Raw genomic sequence first — 18156 nt, 5'->3', positions numbered from 1 at the left:
CTTGGGTTTCAAATAAAGTCAATACTGCAGGTTGGTTTCACCCTACATTATCGGGCTTTATTGATATTACTTTTTTTTAATAAAATGCTTCAGCCAAGGGGGTTAATATTGTAGGTGTAGGTCTGAAACTGCCTATCCTTTGTAAGTCTTGCTTATGAGCTAGCCTTTGGCAGGTATCTGGGAACCCAGCTGGTAAACGGTTCTGCTGTAATATAAAACTTTCCCTGGGCGGCACCTGTGGCTCAAGGAGTAGGGCGCCGGTCCCATATGCCAGAGGTGGCGGGTTCAAACCCAGCCCCGGCCAAAAAACACACACACAAACAAAAAAACTTTCCCTAAATTATAAGTGTGGCCTAAACTGTTTGTATATAAACCACTGTTTGTGTGGTTTATACTGAACAACAGATTTTCTTCTGTGAGTTCAGAATTTTGGTACATGCCTATATGAATAGTACCCAATAAAACTGGAGTACTGAGTCTCTATTGGACCTTCCTGGTAAACACTTGCCTTGTGCATATTGTCACCACTCGTTGCTGCAAGAATTAGCATGTCCTGTGTGACACCATTGGGAGAGGGAACTGGGAAACATAAGCCAGGTTTCCTCTGGACTTTGCCTGTGTGCATTTTCTCTGTGCTGGTCTTGCTCCGTATCCTTTCACTGTAATAAATTTCCGCCATGAGTAAACTCTTCGCTGAGCCCTGTGAGTCCTTTTGTCCAGTCACCACACTTAGTGGTGGTCTTAGGGACCCTCACTACAGGAGGGAAAGGGAACTCTTCAAATCTTTGACCAAATATTTTCCCAAAGCAACAGATACAAATTTACCCCAGAAAGAAAAAGGATTTAGTCTACATTACAGAAAATTAGACTTCTAACTGCATTTTATTTCCTGGTTATGCCTATTTCTTTAAAAATATGAGGAAAAGAAGGCTCCCTGCTCTGCCTGGGCTAAGGTTCCTGTTACAAACCTGGGCAGTGAAAAAGCAGTGGTAGCAAGTATCAAGTCTCAGCACCGGGAGAAGAGGCCCCACCTGACTCTAATAGCCCCGCACCTGCCTTCCCTAGCAGGGGGCCTGGACATCTGCCATGAGGCGGTGCTGCCAGGGGCACTGGACTTACAGGAGCTGGCCTTTTAACTCTGCACAAAGGTTCTGCCCTGTCAAGCTCACAGTGTATACCCCAAAGCTGTCAAGTGGCTGAGATGGCTGCAATTGTCTAGAGTTTGAATGTGTGTGTATTTTTTTAAGCAGCTTTAATGCGAAAGGAAAATTTTCTCTTATAGGACAGGAAGCTTGTGATGTGTTGTTCTCATAGAGAAACCAGACATCATGGGTGTCCAAGTAATCAGTGAAAATGACTCTGGGGTTACATGAAAATGAAATGGCTTTTCAGTGCCTCTTTCCACATTCCTGGCTTTAGGACACTGCAATGATGAAATGAAAATTTCCCCTCTGTCTAGTGCATTCTCTCAGTGTTGTGGTCCCTCTCAGTGTGGTACTTTATTTCTTTATTCCATTCTGTTTCCTTAGTGCTTGGGCAGGGGGCGGGGGGAGATGTCATTCTTTGTACTACTTTCAAGCTCAACCGAATTAGTCACATACAGAAAAGACAAGCTCTATATGTCCAAAAGAATAAAGCTGCTACATTTTTAACAGCCAAAATATGTCAATGTTGCATGACTGCTCATGGGAGTCAATAATAAAATAAATAATAAAATAAAATAAAATAAAATCATCAGTGGTTTCTAGATAGTTTTTTACTTGCTAGAAAGCAGTGCTTGAATACTTGAAACTGTGTGCCAAGTTCTATTTAATGACCTGATTGTCAGAAAGTTATTTGATAGGTAACTTGTCATAATATAATTACCCACTTCCATGTATGGTTTCAAGTTACACTCTGAAGTTTGCCACCCTTTTGAGGTCATTGTCAATGACACAGATTGCTTGTTGTTTAAGTGTCCTAAAGCATGTTCCTGAGTGTACATCATCATTGTTTTTTATTTAAAATGCTATGAAGCTTATTATGAAAACTATTTTTAAAAAATACCACTGTTGCTATAAAAAGAAAAGATGACAGAGAGAGATTTACCTACAAAAATATTGGTTATATAAATATCCGGTTACCTTGACATTAAGCATCAAAATTCTGCAGTATTTGGCTGATGCACTTCATGAGATTCAAAGTTGTTAGATGAGTGATTTTCAAACAGTGTACCACAAGAGGATTTTAGGTGTGCAGTGAAAAATTTTAAAGATCACTAATTATTTTTGAAAGAAGTTCAAAGCACAGTAAATATTTTCTTTTTTTTTTGATCAACATAATTTAAGTGCGTTGTGGAAGTTTAAGTATAGGTTCAAGTGTGCTGAGAGATAAAAAGGTTTAAAAACACTGCGTTAGATGTTGGAGTAGGTTTTGAAGAGCTATTACAATATATCATCTTTTCCACAGGAGACCTGATTCTACCTGCCAAAAAGGCAATCTGTGCAGCTTTGTCTGCAGAAATGGTATTAATTGGTTGACCTCTCTAGATCTCTTCAATCCCTGTTTATTATTCTAAAACAGACTGAACTTACTACTATGTAAAATCTTCATCAGACCAGTTCCTCAGTGTGTTATAATTAAAAAATGTTTCTTACCATTATTTACTGCAATGTCACAGAATCTAAAGGTAATGAATGTCTCAGCACTTTCTTTTGAGTCCACAGGTCTCTCTCTAAGAAGTATTTCTGAGAAGAACTGGGAGAATGAAGTCCCATGTGTCTTGTATCTGAAAGGGACACAATGTTGCAATTATAATAAAGGAGTGGATCATCAAATGTCACAAAATACTTGACATTTGAGAAAATAAATTGCAAAGATTAAAGTTTGAGTTGAGAAACAACGTGAAGTTTTCACACTATTAGAACACAAAAACATTAATGAAGTTCCAGAAAAATCTTTTCTGAGAATCAAATGTCATATACTATCAGTATGAACAAGTTCTTTCTGGAAAGAAATATGGCCAGATGTATTTAAAAACTTTAAAAAGCATTCACACCCTTTGACCCAGAATTTCTCTTCTAAGTACTTTTCATAAGTATATAAGAGGTACATACAAAGGATGTTTTTTATAACAACATTATTTAAAATAGCAAAGGTGTGAAAATCTTAAAAGTACAATTAAGGATCAGATTAATAAATTACAATACATTCATACAACAGAATTCTTGCAATCATCAAAAATCATGGGATTTAATGACATAACTTCTCAAAATAAAATATTAGGTGACAAAACATAAAATATAATACAGGGTGATGGGTAATGGTATGTGTCAACTTGGCTGAACCAGGGTGCCCATATATTTGGTCAAACATTATTCTGGATATTGCTATGAAGGTGTTTTTGATGAGATTTATATTTGAATCAATGGATTTTGGGTAAAGCAGATTGTCCTCCATAATGTATATGGACCTCATCAGTCCAGTGAAGGCCTGATTAGAATAAGATTGACCTCCCCCAGCAAGAGGGGATTCTGCCAGCAGACTACCTTCAAACTCCCAACTGTAACATCAGCTTTTCCTGAGTCTCCAGCCTTGCCAGCCTCCATAATTATGTGAGCCAATTCCTCAAAACAAATATCTTTATATACATATAGACATATTCTATTGGCTCTGTTTCTCTGGAGAAACCTAAGATAGATAGTTTATTGGAAAGATCCAAATGTCAACCACGAGTTATGGGATTTTGGACAATTTTATTTTCTTCTTTATGCTTTTCCTACTTTCTAAATTCAAAAATGATGACATATGGCTTTTGTAGTCCTGAAAATGTTATTTTACAATAACCAGTTCATGTCACACTTAATGATGAAAGACTGAAAGCTTTAGCTCTCAGATCAGGAATAGGGCAAGAATGTCCACTCTCACCTATCTTATTCAACATGGTATTAGAAATTTTAGTCAGAGCAATAAGGGGGAAAAATGGAGGGAAAGGGCAGAAGACATAAAGATTGCAAAGAAAGAAATAATCATTGCAGACAGATGACTTATCTATGCATAAACTCCCAACAAATCTATGTAAGAACACTTCTAGAACCTCAAAGTGAGTTCAGCAAGATCACAAGAAGATACAGGGTCAACATAACGAACATTTAGAAACCAAAATTTAAAACATAATATCATTTATAATTTCTTCCAAGAAGTAAAATACTTACATATAAATCTTACAAAACATGTATAGGATCTGTATGCTGAAAGTGACAAAGGCTGATGGAGGAAATCAAAGATCTAGCAATCATATTACCTGGTATTTATCCAAAGGGAAGAACTCAGCATGTTGAAGACACACTCCCATGTTTATTGCAGCATTATTTACAATAGCTAAGACATAAAATTAACCTAAGTGTCCATCAACAGATAAATGGATAAAGAAAATATGTTATCTATACAAAATGAAATACTATTCAGCTATAAAAAGAACAAAATCTTTTCATTTTTGATAACATGGATAAGCCCGAAGAACATTAAATGAAACAAGCCAGGCACAGAAAGACAAATACTGCATGTCTCACTCATATGTGACATCTAAAAAAGCTGATATCATAGAAGAACAGACTAGAATAATGACTACCAGAAGTTTGGGAGGTTAGGGAAGAGAGGGATAGAGTGAGGTGGATCAAAGGATGTATAGGGTACGTGGCCACCCTGTATAGTTATAGAAGGATAGGAGTGGGGAGAAGTCTAGAATAGGCAAATATATAGAGACAGAAAATAGATAAGTGATTGCCTGAGGTTAGGGAGTTGACAGTGGTGGGAGGTGAGGGGGGAGAGAAATTGAGAATGACGTGATGTTTATGGAGTTTCTTGGTTGATGAAAATGCTCTATCATTGACTGCAGTGATGACTACACAACTCTGTGAACCTACTAAAAACTGTTGAACTGTACACTTTAAATGACTGCATTGTGTGATATGTGAATTATATTTCAATAAAGCTGCTTTTTAAATAAAAAGAAACCAAAGAATAGTAAATAATTGAGAAGTTCATTATATTTGGATTAGAACACTTACTAGAATAAAGATGTCAATTCTTCCCATATTGATCTGTAGGTTTAATACAGTTTTTACAAAGGTGTTTTGTGGACAAAGACAAACTTATTCTAAAATTTACTTGAAATGCAAAGGGCCTGAAATAGCTAAAAACAATCCTGACAAAAAGAACAGTGGGGGAAATGGGGGGTAGGGTGGGGTGATTGGAGGGTGATTGTGACCTAATGTGCAGAATGTGAGGCTGTTCAGCACTGCCCCTAGGTAAAGCACTAGACTACAACTTGAACTTTACCTTAGAAATAAAAACAATGTAACATAAATATTTGTACCCTCATATTAATCTGAAATTTTTTGAGACAGAGTCTCACTATATCGCCTTTGGTAGAGTGCCACCGCATCACAGCTCACAGCAACCTTAAACTCTGGGGCTTAAGTGATCCTCTTGCCTCAGCCTCCAGAGTGGCTGGGATTATAGGTGCCCGCCACAGGCCTGGCTATTTTTTTGAGATAGGGTCTCGCTCTTGCTCAGGCTGATCTGGAAACCCTGAGCTCAGGGCAATCCACCTGCCTCGGCCTCCCAGAGTGTTGGGATTACAGGTGTGAGCCATGGCCCCCAGCCCTAATCTGAAATTTTAAAAAACAAAGATAAATAAAAAATTTTTCTTTTTTAAGTAAATTTTTTAAAATAATATCATTTGTTTTACATGTTAAAAAATTTTCATGTAGCAAAACTTTCTTTTTTAAGTGGGAGAATTATGTTACACAATGTTAAAGCTTATTTTATAGCTAAATAGATAGCAGTGCTGATAGAGAGACTGACACATAACCCAGTGGAACAAAATAGGGGATCAGCAAATAGAGTTACATGTATGTCCAACTGAGTTTTGAAAGGGTGAAAAAGCAATTCAATGGAGAACACATGGGCTTTTCAACTAATGGTTGGAGCGGGCGGCGCCTGTGGCTCAGTCGGTAAAGCGCCGGCCCCATATACCGAGGGTGGCGGGTTCAAACCTGGCCCCGGCTGAACTGCAACCAAAAAATAGCCGGGCGTTGTGGCGGGTGCCTGTAGTCCCACCTACTTGGGAGGCTGAGGCAAGAGAATAGCTTAAGCCCAGGAGTTGGAGGTTGCTGTGAGCTGTGTGAGGCCACGGCCCAAGGGCCATAAAGTGAGACTCTGTCTCTACAAAAAAAAAAAAAAATATGGTACTGGAGCAAATGGACATTTACAGTTTAAAAACGAACCTAGACATGAGTCTTACACCTTACTAAAAAATTAACATAAAAGTTTTATAGTTTTTCATTTTGGAAAGTAGACTGACAGTTTCTTGTAAAGGTAAATGTATATCTACCTTATTGCCCAGCAATTGCACTCTTGGTCATTTATCTTAGAGTAATGAAAGAAAACCTGTCTACTGAAAAGACCTAAAAAACAAACAAACAAAAAGGCCAACCCACATGCAGTGAACATCTCTAGCACCTGATTATGGTCTTGAAATAACACTTCTGACTAAAAAAACGGCAACAACAACAAAAGACCAAAAAACCCCACCAAAACAGAGCTTCTTGAATAAATGGCTGATTCCCAGTCAATTTCAGAAACATACACAAAATAAGCTTATAACTTCTTGCCATAATAGAGAGCAAGGAAGCCATCAACAATAACTAAGGTCTTTACAAAAGGATTCAGGAGCCAGAGATAAAATAGGGTAATTCCAATTTCCTATTTAAAAAGTATTCCAAGTAAGGGTGGCGCCTGTGGCTCAGTCAGTAAGGCGCTGGCCCCATATACTGATGGTGGCGGGTTCAAACCCGGCCCCGGCCAAACTGCAACCAAAAAATAGCCGGGCGTTGTGGTGGGCGCCTGTAGTCCCAGCTACTCGGGAGGCTGAGGCAAGAGAATCGCCTAAGCCCAGGAGTTGGAGGTTGCTGTGAGCTGTGTGAGGCCACGGCACTCTACCCGAGGGCCATAAAGTGAGACTCTGTCTCTACAAAAAAAAAAAAAAAAAAAAAGTATTCCAAGTAATAAATGGAAATGAGATGATAAAATTATATTCCCATTTTGCGACTTCCATTAAACTAATGGGCATTAAGCATAAGTGGCTGCTGATCCACAGAGAGACAACCAGACATTATCTGCCTTCTAATAGTTTTGCAAAGGAATTAAATCTGAATACGGTACCTACTCTAGGTCCAACTACCAATATAGCTTAAAAGAGACTTTAAAAACATCAATTTTTTTTTAATGGACAAGACTAAACCATAGTGTCTAGGGCAGTGTTTTTCAACATTTTTTATCTCATGGCACACTTGAAGCTATAGTTAAGCTTCGGTGGCACTATTAAATCATGTTGATCAAAAAAAAAAAAGCAAAAACAAAAGAATATATTTACTGTGCTTTGAACTTCTTTTGAAAATAATTTAACAATATTTAAAAAATTTCACAGCACACCAGTGTGCTGCAGCAAACCAGTTGAAAATCACTGGTCTAGGGTTTCACATTTGGGGTGATAATTTTTTTTTTTTTTTGCAGTTTTTGGCCAGGGCTGGGTTTGAACCTGCCACCTCTGGCATATGGGGCTGGTGCCCTACTCCTTTGAGCCACAGGTGCCACCCGTGATATTTTTTTTTTAAATGAACTATTACTGTATAAGGCAACAGTTACTTATGAGGGGTACAATGGAGTTTGTGATTTGGATGGGACATATGAAAGAAGCTTTTAGGATGGTGGGAAAGTTCTCTTTCTTGGATGGTAATTACAAGAGTGCTAACTTTATAATAATTCATCTATTCTTCTTTTATGAATTTCCACTGCCTGCTATTATAAGCAGTCGTGCCCTACACATTGTTGGTTTTGTATATGTGTGCAGTGTATTTTTCTAGAGTGTGTATTTAGAGGTGAAATTTCTGAACTGAAGATAATTTGAATTTCCAGTTTTATTAAAGATTGACAATCGAGCCAAAGAGCCCTAGATACACAAAAATAGTCATACAGGTTGCTCTGTAAAATAGTTCAATTAATTTACCATTCAAATTCTTGACATCCTTAACTCACTGGTACTGCCAGATTTAAAAATAGTTGCCAACATCTTAGGTGTAAAATGAAATCTCATTTTTTTTAATTTATATTTCCCTACTTATTAATGAGGTTAAGAATTTTTTATATGTTTCTTTGGCCATTTCTTCTATGAATAGCTTGTTTTTATCCTTTGCTCATTTTTCTTCAGAGTTGTCTCTTTTGATCGATAGCATATCTATGTATATTTTGTATATTAACCTCTGTTTTACATTTTACAAATATCTTTTGAGTATGTATTACAAATTTGTCTTACAAATTTTTTATAATATCATTTCTCTTACATGTTAAAAAATTTTCATGTAGCCAAACTTACATTTTTCCTTGTAAGTTGTTCTTTATTCTATCACAAAGTCATCAAGATATTTTCTTACATTTTCTTCCAAAAGTTTAAAGTTTCTGTTATCTACATTTACATTTTTAATCTACTTGCCATTTTGTGTATGATGAGGTAGGATTTTCCCTTAATTTTTGGTATTTAGGTAGCTTTATTGGTTTCCTCTTGCTGTGTGTGAATTATTACAAACTTAGCAGCTTAAAACAACACAAATTTATTATCTTACAGTCTCTATGACTGAGAAGTCTGAACAAGGGTTGGCTGAGTCCTCTGTTAGGGGTCTCATTAGATCAAATGAAAGTAACTGAGGCTCATAGTTGCATTTCAAGTTCACTGGTTGTTGGAAGAATTCAGTTTATCATAAGCTGTAGGTCATTTTCTTGCTGAATGTTGGTCAGGGATCACTAAGCTCCTAAAGTTCCTTGCCATGTAGACTCTCCATAGGCAATTTTCTTATTCACAGACAGCAGCAAAAAGCTCCCTTACTCCAACAATTTCTTTGATGTTTTTTAAGGTCTCACTTGATTAGGTCAGGTATACTAAGGACAATCTACCCTTTGATTAACCTTGATTAAGTTATCTTGAACTCTCCAGACCAACCTATTTGTCAGCTAAATACCACTGAGATCTGCTAATACCAGCAGAAGAGTCTACCAAACCCTACCCAAATTCCTGAGCAAAAAAATTTGTGAGATGTAGCCAAATAATTGTGTTAAGCCATTGACATAGTTTGGATGTTTGTTCCTTCCAAATCTTATGTTGAAATTTTGATCTCCATGGTTGAAGGTAGGACCAAGTGGAAGATGCTTGGGTCATGGGTGCATCCCTCATAAATGGCTTCGTGCCATCCCATGGTAATAAGTGAGTTCTCACTTTATTAGTTCAAATGACAACTGGTTGTTCCAAAAACGCCTGGCCCTCCTCTCCTCTCTCTTGCTCCTTCACTTGCCATGTGACACACCTGACCCCCCTTTACCTTCTGGCATAAATGAGAGCCTCTTAAGGCACTCATCAAGAGTAGATACTGGTGCCATACTTCCTATACAGGTTCTCATGCAGAACCATGAGCCAAATAAACCTCTTTTCTTTATAAATTACCCAGATTCAGGTATTTCTTTACAGCAATGAAAGTAGATAAAGACAGCCACCAATCTTGGGGTACTTTGTGAAGCAGCAATAGATAATCAGAATATAGGTACACAAACTATTTTTTGTGGCTTTAATTTTTTTCAAAATTTAACAAAACAGAGTCTTCTCCACAATGTTGTAGTTGAGGCTATTTTTCAATGGTTAGGAAAAATAGGAAAAGGTAAAGACCGGAAAGCACAGCCTAGTGGCTCTCAGGGTCAACACTAGACCAAAGCTAATATCAGCACTTGTCTAATATGAGCATATCAGAAAATGGCAGATGCTCTACTGCAGGCCAATCTCTTAGACATGTGTCTTTGTGCAAATCATAAAATGAAGCACCTTTTCTCCAGGCAGTCGCAGCCCAACACCAGGCTGAGATGACCAAAGTGCATGCTGGACCTCAGTGCTCACTTCCCTAGTATCCTTGCACAGGACCCAATGAGCATAGTCTGTAATATCTTTATAAGTTTAAGTGCAGGGCAACAATTCTGCATTTGCAAATGACACAAATTCTTGTGGGTGGCAACAAACTAAGTGGATGAGGATGGAAAGATCCTTATAAATCTGTGTGAGTGGGCAGAAAGGTGGCAAATGAGTGCATAAAGTATTCATATGAGCTATCAGTCACAGCTGGGGAGAGGAAATATGTTACTATAGATTGTTCCCTGAAGATAAATGCAGAGGCTCCTCTTGACAGCAAAAAGAGCAACCACTTGATTGAATCATGAAGTGACATTTTCCATGAGAAGCAAAGCAGTACCACCCACTCAACTGATGCTTTGATGAAAGTTGAATAATGCAGAAGCCATCAGGATTGAGGAAAAATAACAGCATGAAGATTCAAATAAAATAGGGACTTCCATATATCATGAGTGGGGTATAATGTACAAGCCAAACATACCCCTCTGAAGCAGCTACAGTGGTGGAGGTGGTAGCAGTTATCATAGCAGGCTAGGGACTGGGAACCAGTAGCTGTGATGGTGGCAGTGATGGACACACACCATTTCTGGGGTTGGTGGCTACAACAGCAGTAGTAACTGGGTTGGTGGGGCACCAGATTGTTAATACTGTCAACAGTAATGGGAATGAATCGTCACAGAACCTTGCTCAAAAAATGCTTTATCAACACCTTACTTGGCAGTGACCATGCTTCAGGTATGGTATTGGGTAGATAAATAAGGTAACAATCATCCATCATATGCCCAAGCCTATAATAGATGTAGGAGTACAAAGATGACTAGTATGTGGTCCCAATCAGAATTGAGCATAGGTAGCAGAAATTAGAACAAATAATTATGACAGACTTAGAAGACAACAACTGGCCACTGACTATAACCAGAAACAAGTTCTCTAACACTGCTTTACGGAGTGGCAGCATTGGTATGGTGCAGAGCTCCTAAAGAGAGAGCTCAAACAAAGGAGGAAACTAGGAAGAAAATGGATGAGCTGCCAAAGGCAGCATCACTAGGGAAACTCAGTGCAAATGGGCCATCAGGCATCAGTCTACCTGAGGAGGCAACAGCCATGGTGGCTCCACTGGTGACTGCTGTGCCTCCTTTGTGGGAAAAGCTTCCCTTAGCGAGCAATGGTTGTATGTCCAGCCCTCCCCTAGGAACAACAACAGAATGCAACTTGCAGGGTCTCTTTCAGGATGTCCCTCTGTACACACCTGACAATATGCAGCACCAGACGCTGGATCCTGAGCCTTCTCAACAGCCTGATAAAAGCAAAAAGCTCAGAACCACATGTCAGAAAGCAGAATTGATTTGCATGAGTCATTTCCACAACTGCCATGCCTTCCAGCAACAGCTGATTGAGAAGCAAAAGAAGAAACTTCAGGAACAGAAGAAAACAATTCTCAAGCTGAAGGAAAATCAGCAGCTGGCAGAGGTCTGGTGGGCAGCAAAGCATGCTGCAGCAGTCACAGACACCTACTGTCAAATCCCACAGGAAAAGAAGATGTGAAGGGAGTCTGCAAGATGCTTTTCAGTTCACCTGTTACTTCCCCTGGGACTGAAGGCAGTAGAAGTGATTCTGGCAATTATCTTCCTGGACCCAGAAGGAACCCACAGCAGCTGATTGCAATCCATCCCATAGTAAAAGCTATGGAAGAGAGAGCAATTAAATGAACTGAAGGTGAATCTTGGCAGAAAGGAAGAAAAAACAAGAACAGAAATTGCCAAATTGCCGCAGTTAATGGCCCCAGAGGAGGAGTGTCAGAAAAGGGAGGCTAAAGAAAAAGAGACAAAACTTGAGAGAAAATAAGAAGAAACTGAAAGAACTGGAGAAGCAGAAGAGAATTAATAGGAACTGGCAGCAGCAGGCAATAGCCAAAGAACACTATAATGAGGTCTTGCTAAGAAAAAAAAGTCTAGACTGAGCCTTGGAAGAGATTGAGAAAGCAAAACAAGAAAAACATGCAGGTGGCAGAAGAACGTCGCTCTTTGGCCTTACAGAAGGAAATGCCTGCTGGCCTTATTCCAGTGTACTTAGGAAAGTCTGGCTAGGAAGATGAGTTGGGCTGGTCAATTTTATTCCCAAATATTGTTTAGGAGAGTCATTTAGAGCTGGCTACAGCACCTGACTGATCTGAAAGAAGAAATAAGAAAGCTTTTGTGTGCATTTTCTTCAGAATAAGATTTTCAGGGCCTGGTTTAACATGGTCAGGGAAACGAAGATTGATTATCAAACATGAGATCGCAGAGGAACACAATGACAAAAGGATTCACTGGATCACATTTCAGACATGGAAGAAGTTTCCAAAACTCATGAAAGAGGAAAGAATAAAAGAAGAACTGTGAGAGGAACTCTGTAGGAAAGTGGCTGAGATTCTCCCAGACTTCCACATGCTGACACCTAGAAGTAATTATTTGTTCTATATCAGCAACCAGATCATTGTCCCTTGAATAAGATAAGTCTTTGGTGTTCCAGAGAATACAGACTAGTGCAGTGATGAGGATGTGAATCTGTTGGTCCATAATTTGTGTGTATTATCTCCAGCCACCATACCTACATACACCTGGTTTATTTTCTGTGAGATAGTTCTTGGATCAAATGAATTATCTGGGGAATCTTTATTTCCTTCTTCAATTTTTTTCCTGATTCACTAATCCTTCACTACAGCATACATCACAGTGGGATCATCCAAAGGAACAGTCTTGTGCTCTACCGTTCAAATGTATCCTATAGATTTTTAGCATAGTAACCTTTAAAGAGAACGAGTGTTTGCCTGCCTAAGCCTGTGAAGAAAAAGTCATCCTTATAGCTTAACATGAGTTGTTGACAAATGTAACTTTAATTAAATAGAAATAAAAAGTAGTGAGTACTTAGAAAAGGAGGCAGCCTGAGCAAGAGCAATACCCTATCTCTAAAAATAGCCAGGTGTTATGGTGGGCACCTGTAGTCCCAGCTACTTGTGAGCCTGAGGCAAAAAAGATCACTTATGCCCAAGAGTTTGAGGTTGCTGTGAGTTATGATACTACAGCACTCTATGAAGGGTGACAAAGTGAGACTCTGTCTCATAAAACAAAGAAAGAAAACAACAAAAGTCCAACACCCACACAGAGGAAGGCAGAGCAAGATGGTGGAGTAGGACTTTCCAGTGATTTTCCCCTTGGAGAAATATCAATTTGAACAACTATTAAAGCACAAAAATACCTTCATAAGAGACTCTAGATCCATTACAGCATCAGACAGGAATCTATAGTCTGTGTGAGACCTACTTGAGTTCTAGGCTATATCACCGTCAGCCAACTAAAATGGCTTTATACTCCAAATAATACAGAGCAACAGGCAGGCCTCAGTGGCTTTGGGATTCCAGGAAATCCTAGTACTGCATCAGCCTCAGCAGACACAGGATTACAGCTTTGTGCTGTGTTAGCCTCAATGGCCATGGGATTTCATCCTAGCACTGTGCTGGCCACAGTGGTCCTGTGCTTAAGGCATTCCTTACTTCTGCTGTGGCTTCAGGACGTCTGCAGCTGTCGCAGGCTTAGGGATCACACTATATGACAAGACCACAATCTTTGGACAGGCTTACTATTGAAAGATGTTCCCAAAGGCAGACTATGAAGACTAGAATAAGTACCCACCTCTTCAATGCACAGACATAGACACATGACCATAAGGATCAAGAACAAGCAGAGAACATGACATCATCAAATAAACAAGATAAGTTGCCAGTGACTGACCCTGAAGAGATAGAGATGTACAAAATACCTGATAAAAATTCGAAATAGCTATTTTAAGGATGCTCAATGAAGTTTGGAAAATACAGAGAATTCAACAAAATGAGGAAAATAATAACTGGGTGAGAAATTTAACAGAGAAGTTGAAACAATAAAACAAAATCAGCCAGAAATCCTAGAGGTGAAAAATACAATGAACAAAATAAAAAATGCAATAGAGAGCATCAACAATGAATTGATCAAGCAGAAAAAATAATCTGTGACCTTAGAAACAGGTTATATGAAAATACACAATCGGAAGATAAAAAATTAAAAAGAATGAAAAGGAATAAAAAAGATTACAAGCTTTATATGACAGCATCAAAAGAGCAAACACACAAGTCATTGGCATTCAAGAGGAAGTAGAGAAAGATAAGGGTATAGAAAGCTTATTTAAAGAAATAATAATAAAAAACTTTCCAAACCTGGAGAAAGCTATAAATATCTAAGTATAGGAAGGTCAGATCAATGCAAATAAGCCCATTCCAAGACATATTATAAAAAAGTCTGTAAAGACCAAAAACAAAGAGAGGATCCTAAAGGCAACAAGAGAAAAGAAGCAACTAACATAGAAAGGAGATCCGATATGCCTAACATAAGACTTCTCAGCAGAAAACTTATGGACCAGGAGAGAATAGGATGATATGACCAATGTGCTGAAGGAAAAAAACTGCCAACCAAGAATACTGTACTTGGAAATCTGTCCTTCAGAAATGAGAGATAGATTTTCCCAGACAACTAAAAGCTGAGGGAGTTCATCCCTACCATACCTGCCTTACAAGAAATACTGAAGGGATTTTTTTTCAAGCTGAAACAAAAGAATGCTAGTGAGTAACACAAAAACATTTGAAAGTAAAAAAAAAACACTCACTGATAAAAGTAAGTACACAGTTTAATTCACAATACTCTAATGTTGTAATGGTGGTGTGCAAATCACTTATCATATCTACTAAAGTGAAAGTTAAAAGACAAACGTATTAAAAATAATAACTAAAATAGTTTCAGAGATATGTGATACGTGGGGCCATTATGAAAGTTTTGAGATACACAAAAATCAAAAAACATAAAATCCATGCACATGGAAACAAATGAAGCCCTCCTAGCAACACCAATAAGCCAAGCAAGTTGAAACTTGCACAGGTGTACAAGAAAGGATGCTGTCAACTGTGGGAGTAAAATAATGGACCATAACACAGTCTGTCCCAAAACTTTTGTAGTGACCCATGTACAAAAAGAAGTAAATTGTAATCTCAAAAATAAGAAGTGTGGTGGGAAAGTAGAGTTAAAATGTAGTTTACGGGTGTGTGTGAGAGAGACAGAGCGGTATCAAAGATGCTATCAACTTAAAATAACACATTATGGTTTTTTGTAAGCCTAATGGTAACCACAAAGCAAAAATCTATAATAGATACACTAAAAAGAAAAAGCAAGAAATCAAAAACATTCTCACAGACACACCCAGAATACCATTTGACCAAATAACTGGGACCCTATGCCCCAGACAAACCAACACATAAAATGAACCATTATATCAACTATCTGCCGGGTTCTCAGAGTACAAAATGAACAAAGTTTCTGACCTCGTGGAGGTACATCCTATTGAGGTGGCCATATAAATAACTTTAAACACTGTCACATGCTATGAATGTGAATCAAGGAGATACAGGCAGTATATGAGGAGAGGTATGGGTGGGAGTAGACATTAAACTTTATAGTGAAAATGCAGAGGTTTTAAAAAGTCTTTGAGCTCATGAAAGTAATTGCAGTTATGCACAAGAAGAGTAATCTGTTATCAAGGGGCAGGGTGACACATAAAAGAGAAGCAGTAGAGGCAGAGAAACTATCTGGGAAAACACATACAGAATTTAGGAAAGATGAAGGAAATACATAAAAGAAAAAACTAAAAGTTTGGGTGCCCCCCTTACCCCTAATTTATATGTCGAAATCCCAATACCCAGTGTGACAGTATTAGGAGGCAGGGCCCTTGGGAGGTGATTAAGCACAGAGGATAGCCCTAAAATGGGTTTAATACCTTTATCAAAGAGACTTCAAAGAGCTTACTTTTCCCTTTTCACCGTGTGAGGACATAATGCTAAGCATTGGCAGTCTTTAATCCACAAGAGGGCCTTCACAGAACTTGACCATGCTGGCACCCTGTTTTTAAACGTGGATCCTGCAGAACTGTGAGAAATCAATTTTCGTAATTGGTTATAAGCTGACCAGTGCATGCTACTTTTGTTATAGCAGTCTGAACTACAATAAGAAGAAACAATTTATCAAGTATCTGTTATGTATAGTACATACTTTTAGGTATTTTCACATATTAGAAATAGGGAAGTGGCAGAGGACATGAAAAGGAAGCAAAATACAAAAAAGATATTACAAAGAGGTTGATCTTCTTGAAGATTTCACAGTTTTGCATTTATGTGTGCATATATCAGCATAATCACATGTGCTTGAGTAGGTAGGGTTGAAAAACAGAAAGGTCTGAAAAGGTCTAATGTTTCAAGTATGAGTAACCATTAACATAACAGTAATATTATGAGGAAAAAGGACTACACAAAGAGAAAAAATGGGGAGGAAAATGATGAGTTATATCTTTAACAAAAATTAGGCATCCATGCAAAGCTGCTCAGTAAACAGTAGTATTTCCTACTAGTAGGCTAGAGGTAAAGACAGAAGTTATGCCAAGAGAAATGTAGATAGTGATTATCTGCAGAGAAATAGTACCTGAAGCAATGAGATTTATTTTGGTTACTAATGAAGAGATTATAGACAAAGAAGATAAATTCTTATAAATTCTTATACTTGAGGGAGCTGTGCTCTCCAGTACGGTAGCTGTTAGCCACATGAAGCTATTTAAATCAATTCAAATTAAATAATAAAAAATGTAGTTACTTATACAATATGCTATATTCCAAGTGCTCAATAGCCTCATATGGCTAGTGGTTGCCATACCGAACATCATCAACATAAAACATTTCCAACATCACAGAAAGTTGTGTTGATCAATGATCAATAGAGATAGGTCAAAGAATAAAAGAACCAGAAAAATCTAGTCTCCTGAAAGCCAAAGAAAACAATGCATCAAGTAAAAGCATATGAAGGCCAAAACAACTCATTTAATGACTTATAAAGCAATTTCAAACTAGATTTACAAACTAGATTACACAGATTTTCAATGAAATGGGTGATGATTAAGTAGAGGTAATTGGTATAGACAACTCTTTCTAGAAATTTTGCAGTGAAAACAGAATAAAAACCCAAGAGAGTTGAAAGAGAATAGAGTTGTGTATGTAAGTGCTCAAAATAGGCTCATTTGTGGACTCACTAGAAGATGTGAACACAAATCAACCAGCAGTCTACCAACTCTACCAATCTGAAAGCCTTTCCTGTAGCAATGACAATTGAAACAGAATCAAATAATTTTAAAACAAAAAAGAGCCTTAGAAATCATTAAGTCTACCCTTTACATTGTATAGAAAACAGAGTTGAGGCCATGCATAGTGACTCATGCCTATAATCTTAGCACTCTGGGAGGCCAAGCTGGGTGGATTGCCTGAGCTAATAAGTTCGAGACCAGCTTGAGCCAGAGCAAGACTTCATCTCTAAAAATAGCCAGGTGTTGTGGCGGTGCCTATGGTCCCAGCTACTTGGGAGGCTAAGGCAAGAGAATCTCTTGAGCCCAAGAGTTTGAGATTGCTGTGAGCTATGACACCACTGCACTTTACTGAGGATGACAAAGTGAGACTCTGTCTCAAAAAAAAAAAAAAAAAAAAAGGGTGATGCCTGTGGCTCAAAGGGGTAGGGTGCCAGCCCCATATGCTGGAGATGACGGTTTCAAACCCAGCCCCGGCCAAAAACTGCACAAAAAAAAAAAAAAAGGAAAAAAAGAAAAGAAAGAAAGCAGAGTTGCCCACAGCCATGCACATTGCTCAGTAGTATTAATTTAAAATCCAGAATAAGAACTCAAGTTTTCCAATTCCCAGTTCACTAGACTTTCTACCTCATTCAACTGCCTCCTAAGATACAGCCCAGAGAAGAGGTGAAGAAAGCTTGTTCTGTTGAGTTCCATTAATCTACCAATGTCTGTGTTTACACATAAAAAACTTTTAGTATTTTAGAAACACAGTATTTTACTTATTTCCTTCAAAAGTTAGAAAAACAACTAAGCATCAAATGCCTAGTATTAGTAGTTTGTAACAAACATCAAAAGGACTTTAATGCTATCTAAATAAATCTATACTGTAAACTGAGAGGTGTGTGTTCTCACCACTTAATAGGTTAGAAACTACCCAGTAAGTCAGTAAGATCTCAAAGCCAGTAAATTTAGCTTTATGGTACTATTAATTAGAAAATGGA

General features: G+C 38.1%; 1 protein-coding gene and 1 pseudogene across 5 annotated transcripts in view; one reads left to right on the top strand and one right to left on the bottom strand.

The window, feature by feature from the left end:
• Window positions 1-18156, bottom strand: part of LNP1 (leukemia NUP98 fusion partner 1) — a 43721-nt gene that overhangs the window by 23557 nt on the left and 2008 nt on the right. For 3 of the 5 annotated variants that reach the window (XM_053564486.1, XM_053564490.1, XM_053564489.1), the window contains exon 2: window positions 2637-2767. The exons of the other annotated variants lie outside the window; for them this stretch is intronic. The gene's annotated coding sequence lies outside the window, so the exon portion shown is untranslated. The remainder of the gene's footprint in view (window positions 1-2636; window positions 2768-18156) is intronic. 5 annotated transcript variants of the gene reach the window in all.
• LOC128567425 (coiled-coil domain-containing protein 191-like) lies at window positions 10715-11697 on the top strand (annotated as a pseudogene).

This window comes from Nycticebus coucang, chromosome 16, assembly GCF_027406575.1.
Source record: "Nycticebus coucang isolate mNycCou1 chromosome 16, mNycCou1.pri, whole genome shotgun sequence".
In the NCBI taxonomy this organism is placed as follows: Eukaryota; Metazoa; Chordata; class Mammalia; order Primates; family Lorisidae; genus Nycticebus; species Nycticebus coucang.
Note: the sequence above shows the minus strand (reverse complement) of the source record. Positions and strands in the feature narration are given on the sequence as shown.